Genomic DNA, 26300 nt, shown 5'->3' on the forward strand with positions numbered 1-26300 from the left:
TGGGATACATCCTGTGAGACTGCACCCACTGTTTCTGGCTCTGGGCCTGCTCCCTGCCTGGGTTTGCTCCTCAGTGTCTTTCCAGCCAGCTACAGCGCTGAGTGTTCTGTGTCACTTCAATGACCTAGTCCTCTGCCTGCCACAGGAGAAACCTGCTCCTCTTAAAGACCCAGGGCAGTTCAGAAGGTGTGAATAGACTGCTAATTCTGGAGTACTAATGCAGTCCCTTGATTCTGAGATTCAGCTTTTCTCCCATTGCAAACATGCTGCTGTTCTCTTGGCTTCAGCTTCTGAGCTGCTGCCCATGCTCACTGAAGTCACCACATAGCTTGGCCAAGGAGGCATGACGAACACGCAATGGTACAGCTTTTATAGGGAAACTTATGCCCATACCTTTCTCCTATACTACCCACTGACACAATTTCATCCTGGCTGCCGTTGTGATTTTTATGGAGTATTGTTTCACAGGGTTCTGCAATTTGCCAATCATCACAGCATCCTTTACCCCCCCGAATATCTCTTTCTCTCTTTCTGTCTCCCCCCAACAGAGCTGTAGGCTGCTCTTAATGCCCAGAACTTTATTACCTATTTCTGGGAAAGCCATATAGGAACAGATAAGTCTTCAGGGCCAGCTCAGACTCTAATATTGGGTGACTCAACAAAACGTCTCCCACATAAATACCTACAGTTTGCCCTCACATTTTGCTGCATTCATCTTTCTCATTGACTTTTTCTTCAGCAATAACACTTTGCATTTCTTGAGCACTTTCCACATGAAAATCACATAGAAGGCTACAGACAGAAATTGATGAATCTACTCAGAATCTGAGAGACAGAAGAAACTATGCTTATGTGGCAAGTTATCTACTGATAATTTTAAAGCTTCTAACATCTATACAGGCTAAAGGTCACCCCAAAATGTTAAAGCAGGCTCCACAAGTGGTCTCAAAGGAACAGCTGTTCTCCGTTCTGCTCTTAGGGGTAATTGCTGGCTTCTACGCTGATGACATTTCCTAGGGGAATGTCAGAAGGTTTGAAGAGACCTCCTAATGGCATTTGATGCTGTGTTAAAAACATGAAAATGGCCATGGGAGAGACAATCTTCTGAATGCCAGTATGGAAACAGCATGGATACTGAGAGACAGAGATACTGCTTTGGTCTTTGTTCCCAGTTCGCTTTAGGAGAGACTCTTTGTCAGGAGCTCTAGCTCAAAATTCCCCAAATGCTACTTCTATCAGCCTAAGCCCTTAAAGTCACATGTGCAAAATCCCCCAGCACATCTGCACTCAAGGCAACCAACCACTGGGACAAACATGTTGCTTTTAGTTTTCAGACCTAGCCTACTGATCCTCCTCCTATGCAATGGTAAATAGAATTCCAGTGGTTTGGCCTTTCTTGCAGAACTGATGTCAGCACATGAAAACAATAATATTTCTTATCCCTGCTACCCAGAACACACTTAAAATGAACAGGGAAAAACCAAACCAAACCCAGCCTCCTCAGGCTTTTTACAGTCCAATACAATGCATTTCCATCCCAGTAAGGATTAAATACCAGTGCTATGGCAACACTGGAACATCTGTTGAAGGCATCAAGAAGTTCATCAAATTAATGGCAGGTCTGTGTACACTGTGCAAGAAGCAAGGTATGAGGTCTAACTGCAACGTATCAATACAAAAATATCTAGGAAGACAAAAAACTTACATCTCCAAAAGATGCATTAAAAGGTAAATATTTTCTGAGCTATTTCATATCTTGTCTTGCTGAGAAGCTGATTACAACTCTAAGGGTTTTACTGCTGAGGAATACTAGAGGCTGTCATCTGGGTTTTTTACAGAGTGGGAGTCCTATCCAAGTTTGTTAGCCTGTATTTATAGACTCAGCTATGGCAAAAAAAAAAAAAACGCAGCCCCAGTGTTAACTGTCCAGTTCAACAAGAAAATGTACTTTTGATCTCATTTGCTGCTATAGAAATTTTTTCAGAAATCTCATGGAAAATCTTACAAAGCCCAGGTTAGCTTCTACATATGGGACCCATCAACTCCTCATTTCTGCTGGTACTTAGCAAATATTTGTCTGGTGACTACACATGAACTTTTTGTGGTTTTGCTTTGTTTCACACTGCAGAGCACTCTGTTGACTTGGTTTGGTTTTGGAAAGCACTAAGCATAGAACGCAGCCCCAGTACATCCGAGAGAATCAGTTAGTTATGTTAAATCGTGTGGAACCACTTTCAGATTCTTTGGCAGCGAGAAGAGTCTGATCTTTCCCTTTCCTGGGATTTCAGAGTGTTGGCCATTGTTGCACTGAAAGCTTTACCCCACACAATGCAAAAGCACACCCAAGGATTATGCATTTGGACAGGAATTGTATACCATCCTCCAGGACGTAAGGGGAAGAAAAGAATCACCCATTTCCAATGTGGTCTCTGAAATAGATATATGTGTGTGTGTGCACATGTGTATACAGGGAGCTTCACTGCCCATTGTCTGAAGGTGGTATCATGTCACACACCTATTCCGGTGCCTTCGGCTATGCCTACTGGAAAGGGCAGCTCATCCACACCAGCTGAGTAGCTTACTATCATTCTGATGGAAAACGGGAAGACACTACAAACAACTACATGGACTTTCTCCCTTGGCATCTGGAATCCAGGAATTCTGGGGATCTAAACAGCTCCTGAACCCCTATGTTGTGGGGGAGAGGAAATAAAAAATCCCACCTTATCAGTCATATTCCTGGGCTTGAGCCATTTATTTTGAAAAGCCAGAAGGCAAGACAAACCAAGGTCATCTATAGAAATTACTTTTCTAAGTCATAAAGCAACAATATGGGTCATCAGCAGACAGCTGCCTATGTAGCATTCTTTCCTTCTGCCCAGCATGCTTCTCCTGCCTCTGGCATCCCCCAGTACATCCTGATGCAAAGGTGTCGTGGTTTAAACCCAGTCAGGTAACTTGTTCACTCACTCCCAGTGAGTGGTGCCAAGCTGACAACAATCAAGGTCCGTGTTCGTCTCCCCCCCCCCTCCCTGCACCGGGTCTCTCCCCTTCCCCGCTCCCGGAGGAACGGGGAGGAGGATCGAGAGAGTGCAACTCCTACGGGTTGAGACAAGAACAGTCCAGCAACAAATCACCACCGCTACTATCAGCTAAAACAATGATAAGGGAAAATAACAAGGGAAGAGAATACGATACCACCGGCCAAGAAGACGAGTTCCACCCGGAAGCTCCTGTCCTTCCGGGTAACTCCCAGTTACCCCCCACCCCGGGCATGACGTGCTGTGGTATGGAATACCTCCCCGGCTAGCCCGGGTCAGGCGCCCCATCTCTGCTTCCTCACAGCTTCCCCTCCTCCCTGGCAGAGCATGAGCCTCACAGAGTCCTTGGTCAGGGTAAACATCACTTAGCAACAACCGAAAACATCGGCTTCACCAACGCTGTTCTCAAAACTAGAAGTCAAAACACAGCACTGCACCAGCTAACACAAAGAAAAAAAAAACATGACTGCTACTGCTGAACCCAGGACATTATCCACCCCTTATTCCATACCATTCACGTCGTGCTCAGATCCCACATTTTCAATACACCATCGCTCTCCCACATATATACATCCATATACATACAGACCAAGAGGAAAAAAAATCATTTTCTTAGTGCATGGACCAATCCCTATAATGCTGCCGAGTCCATTCGGTCCATGATGTTCCAAGTTCATTCTCTGTTGGGATGATGGCTGGAGGGAAGTCAGGGCCAGTCGCTGGTGACCTGGAGACATCTAGTTGATGGGCTATAAAAGCATTACACAGCAAGCAACAGCATACAATTGAGTTCACTGGCTGTTTTCCCCTAAAATCAAATCCCCTTGAGGTATACATCGGACTTCCCCATCTTCCCGCATTACCCACCAAGTATATCCAGGTCCCTGAGCAAAAGCAATCCCACGAGTGGGTTTGCCTTTACCTGAAGCAGGAATAACCCAGACTGTCTTCCCCAGCAAATTCTTCATATGCACCACGGGAACTTTGTCCCCCTCTACAATATGTAAAAGTTCTGACTGGGCTGGGCCAGCCCTGTTGGCAGATCCTCTGGTGTTGACCAACCAGGTGGCCTTTGGTAAATGTGTATCCCAATGCTTGAAAGTTCCCCCACCCATCGCTCTCAGTGTAGTTTTTAACAGCCCATTGTACCGTTCGATTTTCCCAGAGGCTGGTGCATGGTAGGGGATGTGATATACCCACTCAATGCCATGCTCTTTGGCCCAAATATCTATAAGGTTATTCCGGAAATGAGTCCCATTGTCTGACTCAATTCTCTCTGGGGTGCCGTGTCGCCACAAAATCTGTTTCTCAAGGCCCAGGATGGTGTTCCGTGCAGTGGCATGGGGCACAGCGTATGTTTCCAGCCACCCGGTGGTTGCTTCCACCATGGTAAGCACATGGCGCTTGCCTTGGCGGGTTGGTGGCAGTGTGATATAGTCAATCTGCCAGGCCTCCCCATATTTATACTTCAACCATCGTCCTCCATACCAAAGAGGCTTTAACCGCTTGGCTTGTTTAATTGCAGCACATGTTTCACACTCATGAATAACCTGGGCAATAGTGTCCATTGTTAAGTCCACCCCTCGGTCACGGGCCCATCTATATGTTGCATCTCTGCCTTGATGGCCTGAAGTGTCATGGGCCCACCGGGCCAAAAATAATTCACCTTTATGTTGCCAATCTAAGTCCATCTGAGCCACTTCAATCTTAGCCGCTTTATCCACTTGTTGGTTGTTCTGGTGTTCCTCAGTGGCCCGACTCTTGGGTACATGGGCATCTACATGACGTACCTTCACCACCAGGTTCTGCACCCGGGCAGCAATATCTTTCCACAGTGCAGCAGCCCAGATGGGTTTACCTCTGCGTTGCCAGTTGCTCTGCTTCCATTGCTTCAACCACCCCCACAGGGCATTTGCCACCATCCATGAGTCAGTATAGAGATAAAGTACTGGCCACTTTTCTCGTTCAGCAATGTCCAGGGCCAGCTGGATGGCTTTCACCTCGGCAAATTGACTCGATTCACCCTCTCCTTCAGCAGTTTCTGCAACTTGTCGTCCAGGACTCCATACAGCTGCCTTCCATCTCCGATGCTTTCCCACAATACGGCAAGAGCCATCAGTAAACAAGGCATACTGCTTTTCACTTTCTGACAGTTTATTATATGGTGGGGCCTCTTCAGCACGCACCACCTCCTCCTCTGGTGACATTCCGAAATCTTTGCCCTCTGGCCAGTCCATGATGACTTCTAGAATGCCTGGACGACTGGGATTTCCTATTCGAGTTCGTTGTGTAATTAGTGCAGCCCATTTACTCCATGTAGCATCAGTTGCATGATGTGTAGAGGAGACCCTGCCTTTGAACATCCAGCCCAGCACGGGCAGCCGGGGTGCCAGGAGGAGCTGTGCTTCAGTGCCAATCACTTCCGAAGCAGCTCGAACCCCTTCATAGGCTGCCAGTATCTCTTTCTCAGTTGGGGTATAGCTGGCCTCAGATCCTTTGTATCCCCGACTCCAAAAGCCGAGGGGTCGACCTCGAGTCTCCCCTGGAGCTTTCTGCCAGAGGCTCCAGGTAGGACCGTTCTCCCCAGCTGCAGTGTACAGCACATTTTTTACATCTGGTCCGGTTCGGACTGGTCCAAGGGCTACTGCATGAACTATCTCGCGTTTAATTTGCTCAAAGGCTTGTTGCTGCTCAGGGCCCCATTTAAAATCATTCTTCTTCCGGGTCACATGATAGAGAGGGCTTACAATCGAACTGTAATTTGGGATGTGCATTCTCCAGAACCCCACTGCACCCAAGAAAGCTTGCGTTTCTTTCTTATTAGTTGGTGGAGACATTGCTGTTATCTTGTTGATCACATCTGTGGGGATCTGTCTACGTCCATCTTGCCATTTTATTCCCAAAAATTGTATCTCCTGTGCAGGTCCCTTGACCTTACTCCGTTTTATGGCAAAACCGGCTTTCAGCAGGATTTGGATTATTTTCCTCCCTTTCTCAAAGACTTCTTCCGCTGTATCGCCCCACACAATAATGTCATCAATGTATTGCAGGTGTTCTGGAGCTTGCCCCTGTTCCAGTGCAGTCTGGATCAGTCCATGGCAAATGGTAGGGCTGTGTTTCCACCCCTGGGGCAGTCGGTTCCAAGTGAACTGGACACCCCTCCAAGTAAAAGCAAACTGTGGCCTGCACTCTGCTGCCAAAGGAATGGAGAAAAATGCATTGGCAATATCAATCGTGGCATACCACTTGGCTGCTTTTGACTCTAGCTCATACTGAAGTTCTAGCATGTCCGGTACGGCAGCACTCAATGGTGGTGTGACTTCATTCAGGCCACGATAGTCTACTGTTAGTCTCCATTCTCCATTAGACTTTCGCACTGGCCATATGGGGCTATTGAAGGGTGAGCGGGTCCTGCTGATCACCCCCTGACTCTCCAGTCTACGGATCAGCTGATGGATGGGAATCAGGGAGTCTCGGTTGGTGCGATATTGCCGCCGGTGCACTGTTGTGGTCGCAATTGGCACTTGTTGTTCTTCAACTTTCAGCAACCCCACAGCAGAGGGATCTTCTGAGAGACCAGGCAAGGTGGACAGCTGCTCAATTTCCTCAGTCTCCAAAGCAGCAATACCAAAAGCCCACCGGTACCCTTTTGGGTCTTTGAAGTACCCTCTCTTGAGGTAGTCTATGCCGAGGATGCATGGAGCCTCTGGACCAGTCACAATAGGGTGCTTTTGCCACTCCCTCCCAGTCAGGCTGATTTCAGCCTCCAGCACAGTCAACTCTTGGGATCCTCCTGTTACTCCAGAAATATAGATGGGTTCCACCCCTTGACAGCTTGATGGCATCAGGGTACACTGTGCACCGGTATCTACTAGAGCCTTATACTTCTGTGGGACTGATGTGCCAGGCCATCTGATCCACACAGTCCAGTAAATCCGATTGTCCCCTACCTCCACCTGGCTGGAGGCAGGGCCCCTCTAATGGTCGTCACAGCATTGGACACTTAAGTCGTGTTGAAAGGGATTATTCTTCGTTATCACAGGAGCTGGAGTAAAATCAGCTCTTCCACTCCATCTGGGAAACTGCTCACCAGAAACTGAAGCTGTAGCTCTCATGGGACGATCAGTCTTGGCCCTTGCTCCCCTCTTCAGTTCACTCACCCGTTCCTCCAAAGCTGAAGTAGGTTTTCCATCCCACTTTGTCATGTCTTCTCCGTGATCCAGCAGGTAAAACCATAGGGTACCCCGTGGCGTATACCTTCTGTATCTCCTCTCTTGAACAATAGGACGTCTTTTGTTAATAGCTGAGACGCGTGTTGGTACACGTGAGGAGCTGGATAAATCAGATACATCGTCCCTCAATTTGTCGAGGTCCTGGGACAGTTTTTTCACAGCTGAGATGATGGAAGGAGTGAGATTGTCTTCGAACTCTCGGAGTTTATGAACCATTTCATCCACTGTTAGTGGTACTATGTCATTCCAGGTCACTGTTGCCAATGAATGGGCATATGATGACGGTGCATTCCGTGTAAGTTTTCGCCACATGGGTCGTGTACATTCAACTTCATCTGGATCTATAGGTGTATCCCCGTTATTCGGCTTGATGTGATAGATCATCTCTACGATGGCCGATTCCCTCAGAGACTGGATGCCTTTGTCTATAGTAGTCCACTTGGCCGAACGACTCGTAACATCGTCCTTGTACGGAAACCTTTCTTTCACAGCTGCCAAGAGCCTCCTCCAAAGGCTGAGGGACTTTTTCTCTCTTGCAATTGCTTTGTCAATTCCCCCTTCTCTAGCAAGTGATCCCAGCTGCTTGGCTTCTGTACCTTCTAGTTCGTGACCATCGGCCCCATTGTCCCAGCATCGGAGTAACCAGGTGATGATGTGCTCCCCTGGTTGACGGGTAAAATCTTTTCGCATATTCCGCAGCTCGGTTGAGGTCCGGGGTCGAGAAGTTACCTCTTCTTCTTCTTCTTCGTCATGTGAGGATGACTCCTGATCAGATTCTGGACCGGGTGGTGAATTCATTGGTTCTTCATCTCGCTTCACCCTTTTTGCCTCCTTCTTGCTTGTTCTCTTGCGTACAGGGGCAACCGATATTGGTACGAATTGGTCCTCTGGTTTGGCTGCAGTGATTATCACTGTGGTTTGAGTAGCGACTGTACTTGTTGCTGGGGGTGGTGTAGCTACCGTGCTTGGAGCTGGGGTAACCGCGCTGTCTGTTGCAGTTGAAGTTTGAGCAGCTGCTGTACTTGCCACTGGGGTAGCTGCGCAGTTCATTGCAGCCAAAGTTTGAGTAGCGACTGTCGCTTTGCCCTCAAATCCGCCAACATTCTTTTCCTTTTGAAGGTGCTGGATAGTGTTGAACAAGGCCCTGTAAGCATAGGCCAAGCCCCAGCACGTTGCCGTGATTTGTCCATCTCTGGTATGGCCAGAATGACCACACACCTCATTTAAGTGTTTTACTAATTCTTCTGGATTTTGCAGTTGTTCGGTAGTGAAATTCCAAAATACTGGGGGGGCCCACTGACCTAGATACTTGCCCATACTATCCCACACACCCTGCCACTCATGGCTGTCCAGCCTCTGGGAAAATCTCTCGGTCCTCCTACATCGTCGTTTGACCCCAGACAAGACCCAAACCTGAATCTGCTTAACTCTTGAAATCAGTAGTGGGCAAAACACACTCTGTATGCGTGTTAGCATGGTGATTCCCATCACCATCAGCAAACAAGTCTCAAGAGCATTAAAAGGCCATTTAAAAAATTCGAAACTCTCAAATGTAAATGGTCTGGGGGGACGACTAGGAGGGTAAAAGGATGTCTCCTTCACAGGTTGAGCACCTGAGAAGGAGAAAAAAGATGTGTAATTGCTAAGCACCTCCATCATATACCTCCCAAAGTATAAAGGTGGTGACCACACTGGGAACATAAACCAGATCAGTTTCATGATCAATGATTCTATTGTATTACAAGTCATTACCATAAAGTACAATGGGATAAAAACCTTAGCCCAAGCCCCACACTTGAAAAACACTAATACAGCCAATACCGGATGGACGTAAGATATGGTATACTGAAACTGTGAGATCAAGAGGAAAAACCTGGAGAGCCAATAAATCAGCATTGTGACGAGTGACTCTCAATCCAGTCAGATCTGTTCTTATCTCAACCCCTCGTGCCCCACGTTGGGCGCCAAAAAGAACTGTCGTGGTTTAAACCCAGTCAGGTAACTTGTTCACTCACTCCCAGTGAGTGGTGCCAAGCTGACAACAATCAAGGTCCGTGTTCGTCTCCCCCCCCCCCTCCCTGCACCGGGGCTCTCCCCTTCCCCGCTCCCGGAGGAACGGGGAGGAGGATCGAGAGAGTGCAACTCCTACGGGTTGAGACAAGAACAGTCCAGCAACAAATCACCACCACTACTATCAGCTAAAACAATGATAAGGGAAAATAACAAGGGAAGAGAATACGATACCACCGGCCAAGAAGACGAGTTCCACCCGGAAGCTCCTGTCCTTCCGGGTAACTCCCAGTTACCCCCCACCCCGGGCATGACGTGCTGTGGTATGGAATACCTCCCCGGCTAGCCCGGGTCAGGCGCCCCGTCTCTGCTTCCTCACAGCTTCCCCTCCTCCCTGGCAGAGCATGAGCCTCACAGAGTCCTTGGTCAGGGTAAACATCACTTAGCAACAACCGAAAACATCGGCTTCACCAACGCTGTTCTCAAAACTAGAAGTCAAAACACAGCACTGCACCAGCTAACACAAAGAAAAAAAAAACATGACTGCTACTGCTGAACCCAGGACAAAAGGAAAGACTGCTGCTCCAGCATGGCCCAGCTTTGCAACAGCAGGGCTGCTTCGAAAGGAGCTGAGCTGCATTGGCAAGGAAAAGTGGGGAAAGCTGTACAGCACTTGACAACACCATATTTATTCAAGCTGGTGTGATTAGCACTTCTTTTTCTTAACCTGCCTTTTTCCCAGAAGTGTAAATTATCAGAGGCTAGAGGGATTTTTTTGCTCTTTGCTTTCTGTTTGGATAGAAGGGGCTTTGTGGACTGAATGTGCTTAATAAAGATGCACACCTTGTATTCATGTTTATGGCTCTAAAATGCTCCCCTCAAACAGTTAGAAAAAGGGTTTATGTATTCAACCTTCCTCTGAGGAATGAATGAAAGGAAAGGAAAGGCAAAACCTGCCAGACATTGAAGGTCTTATAAACTTGGGGTTATTTTTAGTTTTCTAGTGTAAAAAGTCATTGAGATGAGCAGTGATCTGTTTCCAGCAGAAAAACATCTGAATCTTCATTAATAATTCCTCATAGATGGCTGTGTGCCTTTATCTGACAGACTGACAAGCCATACTAAACAACAGTTACTGCACTAATGGAAAAGATATAATCTCACTACCCAGACTCATGGTGCTTCCATTGTCATGTTACAATATGACTGGAGTCTCCACCTTCCCTGAGAGACATGGCAGCAGGGTTATTTTATAAGGACTTGCACAAATGTGCTCATGATGGATGAAGTTTGGTGCTTTGACACAGAAATGTATTGGAAACTAGATCTGACACAAGATATAAAGAAGGAGAGGGAAGAGAAAAAACAAGAACTCAAATGTGTAATCTTACCCTTGATCTGCCTGTCAGTGACAATTAGAAAAAGCCTGTATCAAAAGCTGAGCTTCAAACTGCTCAGAGGATGGGATTTCATAGTTCCCAGCTAAATGTCCTAGCTGGCTTTTACAAAGCCAGGTTAGTGAAAGTCAATGACACAAGTTCTATTCCTGGCCTTGGTTCTCTTGCAAAGTCGGTGGCTTCTCCTTGCAGTGGCTCTGAGGCAATGGAAATAAAGACTCGTACCTTTTGCCACACCATCGCATTGGAGAAGAGAGTAAACTGGATCATTTTACTCTCCTGGGTGGTGCTGAAACAAAGCCAAAACTTATCCAGCCTTTGAACTGGCTCAGAATAGAATCCCAGCTAAAGGCATTGAATCCATCCCAGCTGCTGGTGGACATGGTATGACCTCATATGCAGCACCAGGTCTGTGTCAGTAACACTGCAAGGGAAAGAACAGCTTCTAAAGCTGCTAGCCTGGGCCAATTTTAAAATGACAAACACACCCTAAGCTACTGGACCGTTTACTTTCCTCCCTCTTCCTGATGTTATCAGTATTTCCTAAACCCTGCCTGTCAGGCATGCTTTGTTAATAACCTTCCAGTATTCTCAGAGCAAAGGTTGCCCAACAGCTTTCCCATCTTCCTGTTGCCTGTCAGGAGAGGAAATCACAGCTTTCAGGAGAACCTGACACAGAGGGAACTGGATAGCACACTGGGGTCAAGGGTAAGAATGCATGAAGAAGTGAGAAAGCACAGGCACACCAGCTGGCTGCACAGGAAAAGCTTTGCCTCCGCTTTCCCTTGTTTACTGCATCAGGATGTTCAGGAAGAAACTCAACAGGCTTCATATCTGAAACAGCCACTCAAGCACAAATCACTGTTTACAAAGCAGTGTGAGGGAGAAAAATAACGACTAACAAACAACTAACTAACAAAAATAACAACTAACAAGTTTGTGACAACTTAGGTCTTTCCTCTTAAGCCGAGGATTCTGAAAGTGTGGACAACACTACCAGCTTTCACACAACTGTTTTATTCCCTCTTGTCTCAACTGCCATCTGTGAAAAGTCCCAGCCAAACCAGAAGTACCCGAAGTGCTATCAGGATACACCTATCTACTCCTTCAGCAAAGGAAAACTTCCCCAAGTGGCTTTCCTAAGACCGCTACCTGGAAGAAGAAAGGTTTGGAGAGGAAAGTGCTTTAGGACATGCTCCTACAATAAAAACATACTTATTGGGACCCTCTAATTGTTCACCTAGAATGCAAGGCCATTTAGGCCATGTCTACCAATGTGGGACACACCAAACCTCCGCATGTACTCTCCACACTCCCTGGGTCTCTGGTCTCCACACTTCTCCAGCCCTGAGCCTGAGAATAGGTCTTTTGACTCTACCAGCCCTGCAGCAGGCCAGTGCAACTGCCTTCTGTCAAATCATTTCTTCATGTAAGTAAAGAAGATTATGCCCAGCTGTCCTCAGCCATGCAGAGGTGTACATGCTCTCTGAAGTTCATATGGATATCCACATTGCTATGCTGGGCTCAGAAAAAAATATCCCAGACATAGCTAGCTGTGAGAAAAATCCTTTTAACCTTTGTACTTCTAACAGCCTAGTGCATGGATCCTTTGCGACCAAGTAGGTACAACTAGCTCAAACTGTGACAACCCGTCAACAGAGTTTACCAGAAAAATAACTCTTAGATTTGCTGCTGTTTGTGCTAAATCCACATCAAGGTCTTTGTTCCTGCATGGGAATGGTCCTGACTACTGATGACAACACTACTTCCTATAGCTATGACTCTGTCCTCCCTGCTGTCTTCTATCAAGTACAATGAAAAGAAAATATTCCACTAAAAAGAGACCATAGAACCACAAATTTGCCAGGGCTGATTCTGAAATAAGAATGGACTCTAACCACGTTACATTTAGAAGTTTCACTGAGGGATAGAATATATTCTCCATCATTTGAAGATGTTAAAACAAGTCCTGGCATCTTCCTAGGATGAACTGTAGCTCCATCAGAAGATATCAGCCTGCTGAAGTTCTGTAAGTGACATGTGTTAAGGCAGCAGCAGGACCTGAAGTCACAACAGTCTTTTCTCTGAAAAATCTGGGTCCCCAGTCTTCTTTGATGTCTTCTGGCAGTCGGAACCCATTCATGTCTGTCCCCCTCCACACTCATCACTTCAGTCTGCTCTAATTTAGGCAGACTGTCTCAGGAGAAATGAGATGCCCAGTCATAATCCTTTTAAAATAAAATCACCCTATATTTTGTGAGTTAAATGGAATTTTGCTGGAGAATTAAAAGGAACACTGAAGTGCAGCATTGTGCAGGTTACAGAGTAATTTTTCTGTGCAGTGGTCAAGAAAACCAGATAGGATTGAGCATGGAGTGAGGAACGGTTGTGTTTCAAATGATCTGAGTTCAGATTTGCTAACAATTGTCAAAACAAAACACTGGAGAGAATTTGTAATTTCTCCTCATGAAGAGACAATGTAAAGACATAGTTGATAAGAGATATTTGTGGTAAAAGGCTGTAAAATTTTTGCTGGAAAATGTGAGTATTATCCTGTAACATAACCGAATTCCACAAAAACCCTAACTAGCCATTATGTAAAACAAGCTTCACCATCTGTACAATCACTGGAATGTCACCCACTTGACATAATTAAAAATACCTTCCTCTTGGAATTCTCCTTGCCGTGAGATTCCAGAACAGATAAGTAGTGTTTTACTGATTAGGAAACTGAGGCATGGACAGGAGAAGTGGTTTCTTCATCATCACCAAGTAGGCAGTAGCAGAATGGCATGTAGCTCCAACCTATCACAAGTGTTCACTGGGCCATGGCACAGCAATTGAGCAGAGACAGCAAAAACATAATCAGCAGATGCTGGTCAGCTTGCATAAAGTTTGATATTGGTTTGTTGGGGGAGAAGGCAGGGGGACAATGTTTTGTGGAACAAATGGAAATTGGAGTAGATGAGAAGAGAAAGAAGAAAGAATGAGCCAGTTAGCTTTGGGATATACCTGAGTGCCAGACAGATTCCTCTCAGGGATTCCAAAAGCACTGAGTGATTTTTATCTTCCTGTTAATTGTTTCATATTTGTTTTTCAGACAGCACAAGAAATCCAAGGCAGTACCCAGGGGAGTGGCTGGCAGCTGTTCAAAGACCGGTCTCTGGAATATCAGACAATGTCAAGCACAAGTGTCCAGGAAAAAGAAAAATAAGCAGACACAGGGAGAAGCCTACAGAGAAGCAAACTACAAAACAATCAGCCACCCCACACTGAAAGGTATACTGGGCATGCTTTCCAAGAGCAGTTTCAACCTTTGCCTTAACTGCTGCACTTACCTTCCCCTTGCAAGGATGGCTTCTCCTGATAGAAACCACCTGCATTTCCTACACCCCATGTTGAGGCTGGGTGCATGCAGAAGCAAGTATTGCAGATGAAAAGTAAAAAAAAAAAAACCCAAAATGTTGTCTGAAAAGTAATTAGAAATACACAGAATGGATCAGGGTGGTAACACAAGCCAAAAAAGCAACTGAGAGACAGAAATAAACAAGGAAATATGCTTGATTCCTTTCAAAAGGAAATTAAGAGCATAAGGAAAAAAAAAGTAAGCTTCAGTTATAGGAGCAGGAATTGATACCCTTTTGGACTTGAAAATGTTCTTTAAATTGCCACTGTCTTGGAGAAACAATTTTCTAGAAAATAGGTGGCTTGGTTTTGAAAATGTCATCAGACATAACTCAAGATGCCAAGAAAACACAAAGAATAAAGCAGATGGGGTAGGTAACAAAATGCCAAACCTTCCCGGTTAATTAGACAAGCCTACCAGATGGTAACAGTGCAGAATTGGGGTCCTGAAAGGGGAGCTCAGCTGTAGGCCCTGCTACACCCTGTCCTTATGCCCCTGATTACAGACATGACAGGGAGGTACCAGAGGAAAGCCTACTCTGTATACTGCAGTTTTCTTTTCCTCCTTTCTGTCTCTCAGAGTCAAGACTGCAGGACTGACCAGTTTTGATGAGTTGTTTTTGGGAGCAGAAGCATGACTGAGGGCTCAGGATTAGGACAAAAGCAGGATGGCTTATGACAGACACTGCTTTAAAACAAAACAGAAAAGAAGATAAAAAATCCCTCTATATTATGGAGACTGTTTTGTGTTTTCCATGAAGACACTTAAAAAATGGCTATGATTAAAAATGCTGAAATGCTGGCAGTAGTGCCCCAATTAGTCACAAGTTGTGGAGCCTTTGCTGTACCCAGCCCAGAGGCCTGGTTTCCTGACTCACACCACAAAAACTGCTGGTGGACAGTTAATCCTTCACTTGAGATAAAGCCAACATGAAACATTGCCAACATTCTTACATTTATTAAGTTCAAAAATCAGACTTTGCTACTTCGTGTGATTTGTGGTATGTAACTAGTTTTGCTGGATTTAGTCTTCCTTCTAAGCTGGTCAGAAATACATAAAGCATACTTTCTTTGTCCTGTATTATTCATCAGGCTGTTTTGTACTAAGCCCATTTCAGCCTTTAAACCTGTGGCAAATTGCCTCGGTTATCTGTTGAAAATTCATCACTTTCATAGTATCACTGATTGCTAGAGTCACACAGCATTGGCTTTTTTCTTTTTGATGAAGTGACCACCAAAGTCTAAAGCAAGATGCCCACTAGTAAGCTGTAGAAATGAGACTTAACCAAATCATTGTAAGATCAGGTCTTCCTTGTCTATGGGCTAGTGGTATGCACATTCAGAGGAGATGCAAACATCCCAGTGAAATTGCCCTTTTTCTCCCATGACAGCCTCCCACCTTATTAGTCTTGTAATAATCTTGTACAAAGATTCAGAATCACGGCCTCTTACATGCCTATACACAAGTGCATATGGTCCCTGATCCAAAGCACTGACAATAACTACACAGTCTAAGCAGAGTAGGAGACAACTATGTCTTTGTTCTATAAAAGTGAGCTGAGGCCCACAGAGGTGTCGTGACTCGCTAATACAAGTGTTGCACTCTTATCTCTTGGTTTTCTCCCTCCCCATCCACCAAATCTCCATTAACCACACAGCAGTACCTCTCTTTAGCAGCATTTAAGGGCTGCTCAATAGCTTTTTAAATGCAGAAGCAATTTCTGCTGATCTACTGCTGGTATGACAGTATTTTTGCCTTCCAGAAAACCTCAGTGATAGAAACTGTAGGAAGGGCATACATGCTAAGCAGGACTTCACCATCCAAATCAAAGCAAGACAGCTAATTAGTATAACAAGGTACAGGAGGAAGGTCTCAAAAAAATGGGACTACACGAGGCAGTTATAGAAACAGAGCAGTTGGCAGAATGCAGTCATGTAAGGGTCAAGGCCTGGATTAGCTGTTTCTGCTGAACGATGTCAGGATTACCCACAAAAAAAAGCATTTTCCTCAGAAAAATTCTCCTTCAGCATCATGTATTCCTTTCAGGCAGGAAATCATGCAGAATGAATTCCCTCCAGAGAAACAGGCTGCAGCATTCTCAGAAGATGGAAGCCAAATTGCCCAGGCTCTTACTGAAAATCTTGTGAGGAAGAGGCTATTCCTGTTGAAGGCTGAGATCTTTGCATAAGACTCTGAGAGACAGAGCAAACAGGCATTCAAATTGCCAGGCAGGCAGAAGGATGCTTGTTCTTCCAGGGAAAAATCAACATAAACTCCTTTGCTAAATTAGCCTCATGCTTGTCAGTTCCTCAAAAACCCCACAGATTTTGCAGTGTAAAATAACTCCTTCTAAAGGACCCTGACGACATGCTGAGGAATAAATTCTTCACAATACTCCGCTTGGAAAGGCCAAGTTACATTGCAAACCAAGGACACCCCATTTCAAATCTCAGCTTCCTCCTAAGGCACAGACTAGCTCTCACAATCTTACATTCTCTAAGGTGAATATAGCAGGACTGGGGGAACGGCCGACTGGTGAAAAATAGCCTGCTTCATGGAACTGCTGATTGGTGAGAAAGCCTGCTTCACAAACAGATGAAAAAGACCTAAAGAGCCAGAGCAAAAGGTCTTCCTGCCTCTTAGAAATAAGACATGCTCTCCAATATAAATGCCATTTGTGGCAGGATCCAAGGACAGTACCAAACCCCACCCCAAACTGCACTCAATCCCTTCCCTCCACTACCCTCTCCTTTCCTCTTCCTTCTTTTGCAGGCTTCAGTGAGCCTCACAGGTTAACAAACTCCAGCTGCATCCACTCACCAGACACTTAACCCCTCAGCTGTCTGCTTCCAGCCTTGCAGACCTGACAGGAAGGTAGAGTTTTGGCCTTGGTTCAGATGCTACAGTGATAAGGGCTGTGGAAATACCTTTAGTTAAAATAAACAATACTGCACCAACCTTTTCCACTGTAGGATATTGAAGTCAGTAGATCCAAAGCTTTAGCCTCCTTCTTCCCTCCCTGTCCCACTCTAAGAGCTAGGTTGCATCCCAGCTAGGTTTAATGGCTAGGATGAGGAACCTCCCTGGATGGCTGAAGCATGATCTGCTGTTTTCAAGGTCTTCTGGAGATCAGAAATACAAGCCTTCAGGAAAGTAATCCTGTGGGTGTGCTACATACAGCAGCAGTGCTGTAGGTTGCAGTGAGGTTAGGTGTACATTCAGACTGCTCCTAGGGCACTCCAGAACTCAGGTGCTTGCCATGGAAACCTCGTCAACAGCCAGCAGCTGCCCTTGAGACTGCGCCTCCGTAAGAAAACACTTCCCTTTTTTGAAGCGACCACTGGCATATCTTGACATGCAAATGTGCCATACAAACCAGCTGGTAGTTCATGCTCTTCATCAGAGTGGTGAATGATATCTGAGAACAGATGAAAGCAAAGAAAAACCTCTTTGACTTCAACTCCTCTTACCCTTTTTCCGTTCTCTACCTCATCTTGGAAAATTAGGAATAAGTGCAGCAGGAGGGTTTTTTGGGGGGATGTCCTCATCATTGGAATGATAATTTGTCATTCCTTGGTCTGATGGAAACTGTGTTTAGGGATCAAGCCCTGCTGACAACTGTTTTTCATTCCACATAAGCTGTCAAAAATCTTAGTTGAGGCCATCCAGCAACCGCATAGATCAAATGAGATCAACACAACTCAGAGCCCAGTAGTTCCTGCAGAATTTACAGGAAGCTCTTCTGCCTGTCCCAGCACATAGGGACTTAGGATGTGTCCACATATGTGATTAAATCCACAAACAGGATAATGAAAACTGATAAATAAGTAGTTGCATCTGTGTGACCCTGTGCTGACTCGGCAAAATGAGCACCTCCAGACTAACATTAATAATTTAATCCCTGCAAAGTGCAAGGCCTGCTGCAGTGCAGAGTGGCATTATTTTGACACTAGTAACATGATAGTGGCAGAAGTTAGAGATATTTGAAATATTTTCTTAATTTCCTTTCAGCTTTTCTGAGACTTAACCTTTTCTCCTCTGCTGGGGAGGAAGTCTACCTGCTGCTGCTGTGCTTCTGTGCATAGCTGAGGAGGCAGAAGGATAAGAACTGTCAGCAGTGTGAGATACTTGCACTCCTGTCTTTCGATAAGGCATTGACAGTCATTTTGTCTCTTCTTGTAATGGGGCTGAATTGTTCTTGCTAATTACTGAAAGGGATTATACCAGTCCTCGGGCCCAAACAAGCTTTGTGGCTTCAGCAGCAGCAGCAGTAGCAGCAGCAGCAGCAGCAGCAGGACATCCCAAATGAACGGCTCATGGGCCTAAACCTGCAAGTGCTTAAGTGAAGAAACAGGCAAAGAGAAATCAATGGGGGAAAGTCTCAAGTGTAGGAACCACTCCTGGTTGCAAAGCTGACACCATTTTCACCCTTGGGAGCAGAAAAGTGTGCAGAGAACCTGGATGGCTCAGAGTTTCAGCAAAATATGAATAATAGCTAGAAAAAGGAAGTTAGATGCTGACATGGTGCTTTAAAACTTGTGTTGACTTGCTTACATGGTTTTTGCAAACTGTGTTCATGTCACTTCATCTCTGTTTTCAGTAGCTCGCATCAGCATGTGACTGTGGTTCAGGCTGTGTTTCTTTATATTCTCTCTTAGCTCCCATGGAGATTCCTGATTTTGGGCAAATCATCCTACTGTTCTACCTGTTTATCCTTTTCATCATGTCCTGAGAATTGCTCCTACACAGTTTATAAAGAGTAGATGTAAGAATCAAGAAACATTAGGGTTTGCCTTTCCAAAGCAGTATGAAACCTATCTCCAAAGATTTTCCAAGTATTCAGAGTATGTTTTACAGTTCCCCTTCATTGACATTTGGTTTTGGGCCACTGACTCTCATCAGCCATGTCATATCTCAATGACTATAAAAATAACAAGGTGAAAGGCAGTAATATGAATATATTGAATATATGAATATATTGCTCGTATAAAAGTGAATATTGAGTAACTTGAAACTTAAATGTAATCCAAAAGTCTCTGCTTCAAACACTTCTCAGATCATGCCTTTTAGATATTGGTGAAAGTCACAAATTCAGATGCAACTGCTGAGCTGCAAAGGTTTGACTTGATACAGTGTCAGGAGATGGACCATTTGCAAATCACTGATGCAAACTAGGATTACTGTAGCACCAAAATAGGCCACTGTTAGAATGCTTATTTTCCTCTCTTCTTTAAAGGTGACAAATCTTTGTGGGAGCTGTTGCTGTAATACAACTTGCTTGTTGCTGTCCTCAGCAACTACCTTCTCCACAATTCCTTTGGAAAAAAAATCCATCACTGGAATTGTATCTGCTTTTATCCTGAAGGTTAATAACTGTTTTCTTTGCAAGGAAGGAACTGTCTTGCCTTTTTAATTTTTTTAATTTTTTTAATTTTTTTAATTTTTTTTTGGCTGTAATCCTAAATGGGATAAAGAAAAGAGTTTTCATACGCTGGATATTTGAAGGGCTCTGAAAATTTCACTTCACAGAACAAGTAATTTCAGAGTTTCTGAAAGATGGGTTTTATGTGGTCTGAGGAAGAAAGGGCAGAAAGGCAGAAGCAAAGGCTACTGTACTTAGAGAGATACCCAGTTGTGTTGGTGAAACGTACAGTGAAGGGGGGAAGAGCTGTCTATGAGGGTCTGGCTAATTCAGTAAGAGCAGATCAACATTATGGGCAGCATGCCAAGAAGGAACAATAAAGCAGGTATGCTTGGCTGCAAAATGGAGCTAAGGAATTATATTTTTGTAGCATGGCTAAGTAGGTGTTTACTCAGTAAGAAAGTATACATCAAAAGATGCTATTGGTAGTTACGGCTTTTAGAACTAAAGGGTTGTCATTTCATCTCCCTGGATTTGCACATTCAGACTCTTCAGTTCAAGATAAAAATAAAAAGACATTGAAGGACTGATTGCAAGGTTGGCTTGACAGTGGGTAAAAGGTTGACAAGTAATTGGTGGGAAAAGCAATAGCAAATAATGGTTGTCCATGTTCAATACAGTCTAAATGTCTGATATGGGAGACAGACATCCTCTTCCACAGAGCTATGATGGCTAATGGCAGCCTAAAATGCAGTGGACAGCCTTCTCCTAAACAATAGGGACAGCCAAACGCAGATCTGGACTAGAAAATAAAGGCACCAAAGGTCAGGATTTTGGGCTGTCCCATCCTAAGGGAATGTATAAGCCAAGAAATTGCCTTCTTTGTTCAGGATTCAAGACAGATCCTAAATTCGTCTGAATTTTGAGTCCTCAGAAAAAAAACACCAATAATGAAAATGCATTCTGAAGCCGAGGAAAAGCAGCTTGCTGAATTTGTTTGCTACTTCAGTAGCTTTTTAATTACATAAAAAGTATTAATTCTTTCCTGTCCATTCAAGCTGTGCGAGAGACAGCATGCAAGCAAGTGTTGGTAGAGAAGCAGCAATGCTTTTCCAGAACAACATCATCACACGCTCTATCGCTGAGCTGACTGCTGATGCTCTCCTGCTGTTACTCCCCAAAATATAATTTTGAAGAGGTAGTTTTGTGTAAGGACATGGTGGTCTGTCCCACCCCAGGTGAAGTTATCAGCAAGTTAGTCAGCAGCACATGGAGAAAAAAAAGACTTCAGACATCTAAAATGACTTTGAGTAACTATTATTCTTTCAAGGCAAAAATAGCCATGCTAGGCTGTACCTATCCTACTTTCCTTCTGATAGCTCAGCTGTAATCAGAGAAGCAGGACCTTGTGCCAAAGTCTCTGATATCTGGGGGAATGATTATCTAAGGTGACAATAAGTTAGTCCTGACCAAGTGAGGTGTCAGAAGGTAAAAGGCTGCGTCCCCATTAACATGTTCTTATGTGTACTGTCATCCTTAACCATAGGGAGACATGGTCAGACCTCTCTTCCATCAGCACCTCAGCTAATCTTGCTGAATTATGTCTTCTGAAGTTTGAAAGCTTTTGTCTACAGTGGCTTGACCCTTGACTAACAGCTGAAAGCTGGGCTAGAAAAAAAATGAAGCCTTGAATTTCCAACTGGAAAGTGAAAGTGAGCTTTTTACCGTGTCTTTTCTCAAAGCACACAGTATTCAAAGATCAAGCCAGAGAGATGGGAGACATGTGAAAGATGAATAGGAAAATGAAGTAATTAGCTTAGTAAGTGCAGAATGAGGAGAGAGAGGAAAGGGAGATCCTTTTGTTAGACATTTATAACGCAATCCTCTGTCCTGGCCAGGTGTGCTTGCAAGATGTTGTCAGATTGCACACATTGGTGAATCTGAGGAGTAGAGCACCACTAAATTACTTTCAAAGGCACCCATCTGAGGAATCCTCATTTCTAAAAGCAGGAGATGCTCTGTTTGTGTGCACTGGGACTGCCAGTCATAGTGGATCCTACCAGTTTCCTTGTAGTAAACAGATATTATTCCTCTGGTTGTGAGTAACGGACGGAACCTTTAGTTACAATGGGTAGTTTCCAAGGATTTTAGGCCTGCTATGATTAGGACTTTGAAGGGGAAGGGGCAAGGGTTGAGGAGCTGGTAAACACTGAAACAAACCAAAAGCCCTATAGATATAGAAAGTTCCCATGAAGCAGTCCTTTGCATGTTAGATAATTTTTGGTTAAATGGATCTTCTATAAAAAGAAATCCTCAGTGTATTTAGTGAATGCTTGGAATAAAAATTGCCTATATTCTTACTGTCCAGGAGCAGAAACAAGCAAACAAATGAATAAACAACCAATTCACATTTCCCCTATTACCTTTAGCAAAAAACCTCTTCTAAAATGAAGTCTCTCAGCCCCTGGTTGCAGCTTGAATTTCAATATTAAAAGACAGACCTAGACTGTGGAAAGGGGAAAAGACTTATGTGTAACTGTTATATAAGCTCCTTCCCTTTGAACCTTGTCTCACATACGGTTCACCAGTCACACAGCCTTGCCTCTGAGCTTCTTTGTCAGAATATAATGGGCAGGAGTTGGAAGCACACCTCAGTTCATTGTAAGCACTATGTAAACCTCCAGGGTAATTGAAATGATACATATTGCAGGAGTTGTTGGAATAAAAGAATAACCAAAAAGAAGAGAAAAGAGCAGAGCCAGCATAAACTGCTCTGAAAGCAAAGGTGAACGTGTTGTCATGAAACCTTGAGGCCTGAAAGAAGAAACCTACTCCTCAGGGAAGTTTAAAAACCTCTTGGGAAATTTCCTTATAGGAAGCCACATCACATGGGGTAGGAGGAGACCAGGGGATTCTGTCTGAGCTAAACACAGGGCCCTGCTGTGAGGCACAGGTAAATGCACAGAGACACCAGGAAATAATTACACTTGGAGCCAGTTTTGCTGCAGGAAGCAAAATGAACTGTTCATGAAGAGGAAAAGAAAAGGAGCCTCTCTGATTCCTGGAGTGTGAGGGGCACAAGAAAGGATACAAAAATGAAGAGAGATGGGAGAAAAAGATCCTCACTGCATCTACAGATCTTCTCCATTGGTTCAGCTGCTCCCTCAGTCTGCCTTCCTGTACCTTTCTCCACATAAAGGTATTCTCTGTTCTACCTGTCAGGCCCCTCACATACACTCATGCCACATGCCCTCATGCTCTCCTTTTTAAAGTTTCTCACCATAAAAACCTTTTTAGTATTTTTGTTAACACTCCCACTGTTATCTTCCATCTCACACCCCTGCTGTTCTCCAACTCCTCTTCCCCTGCATCATTAAACTTGTGGAAGTCCCCACTTGCAGCTGAGGGCTGAAGTCAAAACAAGTTAAAGCAACTTCAACAAAAGCTCAATTTGCTAAAGAAAAGGTATTTTGGGGGGCTCCAAACTGTGAGCTGCGTGGAACACTTAAACTAGTTTCATCTGTACAAAAATGGAAAAAAGAAGAGGAAAGTTTGCTTAAAAACCCCAGCATTTTAAAAACAATGCTCCCTTGTCTGAAATTGTTTGTTATCTATTCTGCCTAAGCTCATGATACATACCTGATATTATTTTGCTTTAAAAATATCAGATACATTGTCAACTTGTATTTCAAGTATTGTATTTCAACTTTTTTGGAATGAGACTTTGCATCTCCCTGTACTTCAAGACTCTCTCCTCCTGTTCAATTTCTCTAGAATTATCCCCACCCTGCCCATGATCCACGTGGTGTCTAAGACTGGGATCTTTGCCTCGATGTCCAACCCAGCCTACACACAAGCTTTACAGATAGCTCTCAGCACATCATCTGTTCAGTCAAGGTTTCATGTTGACTCTCATTATTTCACATCTCCACCACCAAAACATCCTTTGCCTCAACCTGTACAAATGGCATCTTGTCCCTTCAACACCCACTCAGAACAGTGCAGAAAAAAACCCTTTTTGACAAGATCCAGGGGAGATATGTGCTGTAAGGGCCTCTTATGCTGTTCCAGATAACTACAAAAACCAAGCTCTGAAGAAATCCCTGTAAGATGAGTGCAGGACTGGTTAAAAATCAGTCACAAAGAATACATATTTAGTGGATGTCTCTCCTGCTGGTGGGCTACCTGAAGCAGGATCCAAAACTGATCTGTCTAGGCTCATCTTTTATATCATTAGTGATGTGGGTGAGATAATAGAGCATACCCTCAGAAAATGTGCATGACATTGACTTCATTTGTTTTAATTTTCCAGGTGTTTTTAAAAATCTTTGAAAAGCTAGACTGCAGAGCTGAAATACATTAATCTCTTCTTTTTGTTTCATCCAGAAAGAAGAGAAACTATTTTATTAGCATGCTTATGGCTGCAAACCAGATTTTGGGGATAATCAAACAGCTCTCCACATCTTTCTCAGCTCAGTTCTCCAGCATACTCCCTTCCGCCCCATGTACCTGCACTGCATTGTATTTCATATCCCAGCAATAAAGCAAAATGAAAATATATATCCTTCTCTATAACTGTGCTTCTCCAGATCTAGTCGTGGAGGCATTTCGCAATAATAACAAAAGGGCAAGATGTCATACGTGCAAAACATTGGCTTTGAAAGATCTGGCACTCAAAGCTACGAAGTTAAATCCTGCTCAATTCCCTGTACTTTATATTAAGGTCCCTGTCTTTTAGCAATAGTTGAAGACATAGGTTCGTCATAGAGCCTTTCAAGAAATAGTTACTGATTTGCAGTTCTGTTAAGTTTACATATGTAAGAAGCTTTAAACATGGCAATTGCCTTTAAAAAGCACAAAAGGGTTTGGTTTGGTTTTGTTTTTTCCTCTCCTTCCCATTCTGATTGTAGAGGTCATCTTAACTTAATCCAAAACATATTGCATGTCTCAGGTCACTAGCTTTCAAATGACACAAGCTCCATAAAAACCTCATGAAGTCTTTCCTGAGAAAGCCATTCATTCAGACAGACTTGGGAAATTAGAATAGAGATTTAATTTTCAAAGTACATCTAGTGTGCAGGGAGGCTGCTGATCGGCAGCCCCCAAGGCTGCAATTCCCCATCAACACACTGGCACACTGAAAAGCAACAGTGCAGAGTCCTGACTCAGCCCTGCCAATGTGCATGCCTTACTGCAGAGCGCAACAGTGATTCAGTATTTGCATCTCTTCTCATACAGGGCTCTAGTGCCCATCTCCTTTGGTACTTAACTGGTTATTTTATGCAACTACGCCATGGGATACTGTGGCTCAAAGCAGACAGCTGATGGCTTTTGTAGATCAGGGAGGAAGTAGTCAGCATCTATTCCTGAAGAAAAGCTGCCAGGGAGCGTTCTAACTAAAGCCTGTGTTTGGGAGACACGTATTCAGCGACAGACTAAGCCTACCCTAAGCTTTCAAGTTGGCCTTCTCAGGACAATAAGTACTTGATTGCAAGAAAAGGTGAAATGCTGTCAATCCATTCCCAATTCCCATTTCATTTATCAGTTCCTTGAGCCTCTCAGCTCTGCTCAGGCATCCTTTTCTCTGACATTTCTGCCCTCAGCAATTTGAATATGTCTCCCAGGCACTCTTCATTGCTATAGTAATGGCTGGGTATCCTTTCCTCTTAAGTCACCAGCCTTCTTTGCCTTCACTCCCAGGCCCAGGCTTTGGAGGGCTTCCTTCAAAATCTTTTTACCCAAAATAAGCTTTACATCCCTCTTGATTCTGCTCTCCTGCTCTCCCATCACTGAACTTCTAAGCTGTTAATAATGCATTGTTAGGTGCCCTCTGCGTTTCTGGGAAGCTGAGCACAACATCTTTAGTGCCTTCTCTAAATATTTTATATGCTAAACTACAATCTCTTCTCAAAACATCACTTCACCAAGTCCTTCAGATTGCAGCTGAGCCTCTGGTGATGTTTTTAACGGCACCCTTCCTCCCCCCAGGATTGCTATTTATGTCACCTGCTGCTCAAAAATAAATTCTGCTCTTGTGCTGCCTGCTTCCCATAGCAAGTGACAAGCTTTACTGTTAGCAGTGAGCATGTAATCACATGCTGTGCATTTAAGCTTCAGCTGTAATGATTTCTTAAAGATTTTTAAATTATCTAAGTAGTGAATATTTGGGCATATGGACCGCCTTGTAATCCTGTTTGTTCTCAGTACATCACTGCTAAATTGTATCTGCAGAACTAAGGCTACCATTGTAATTACAGCCTCCATAAGGCTGTAACTGTCCAACAAAGGGAATTCATTCAGGTCAAAACAGTATTTGAATGCCATTTGTGGCTACGGGGGGCTGGCTGGTAGTGCTGTGCTGACTTGCTGTTGTGTTAATTGGTAGTCACAGATGTGGGTATTGAAAAAGAGGGGCTGGAAGCTGGGTGAAAGACAGGCTGACATAATTAGTGGGAGTTGGTGAGGAGATGGACACAGACTTGCAGGCAAAAGAAGCTCCCCACTTGCTAGCTAAAAAGCATCTCTGTCTCTGGCTGCAGGGGTTGCTTGCTGAATCTCGCTTCCATCTGCTTGAGAGATGGATCTCCAAAGGTGGCAGACCAAATCCCATGCTCAGACAAAACACATCTCCTCTGTAACACAAAGAGGAAGCTTTGAACAGAGGGAGGAAACAGCTGTGAAATCCAATCTCAACCAAGCACAAACACTTGAGCCAGAAGAGTCCTTGGTGTTGAGACACCCCTGCGGACAGCTTGTTAAAGCAATTTCCCTGATTACCAGAAGAGTCTTCTCTGGTGGCACAAGATGACATCTGCTCCCTGGGAGACTTCATAGTGGAGCTCCACCTCCATC

The 26300-nt window shown here is 44.3% G+C and overlaps 1 long non-coding RNA gene across 1 annotated transcript in view; it reads right to left on the reverse strand.

The window, feature by feature from the left end:
* The window catches only part of LOC133267033 (uncharacterized), a 107841-nt gene extending 90625 nt beyond the window's left edge, over positions 1 to 17216 (reverse strand). The window contains exon 1 of the long non-coding RNA XR_009742622.1: positions 17045 to 17216. This is a non-coding gene — a long non-coding RNA (uncharacterized LOC133267033). The remainder of the gene's footprint in view (positions 1 to 17044) is intronic.
* Between the last annotated feature and the right edge of the window lie 9084 nt (positions 17217 to 26300).

This window comes from Pezoporus flaviventris, unplaced genomic scaffold (genome assembly GCF_033815535.1).
Source record: "Pezoporus flaviventris isolate CSIRO_AGI_PZ_B2104156 unplaced genomic scaffold, CSIRO_AGI_Pfla_v1 ptg000001l, whole genome shotgun sequence".
NCBI lineage: Eukaryota > Metazoa > Chordata > Aves > Psittaciformes > Psittacidae > Pezoporus > Pezoporus flaviventris.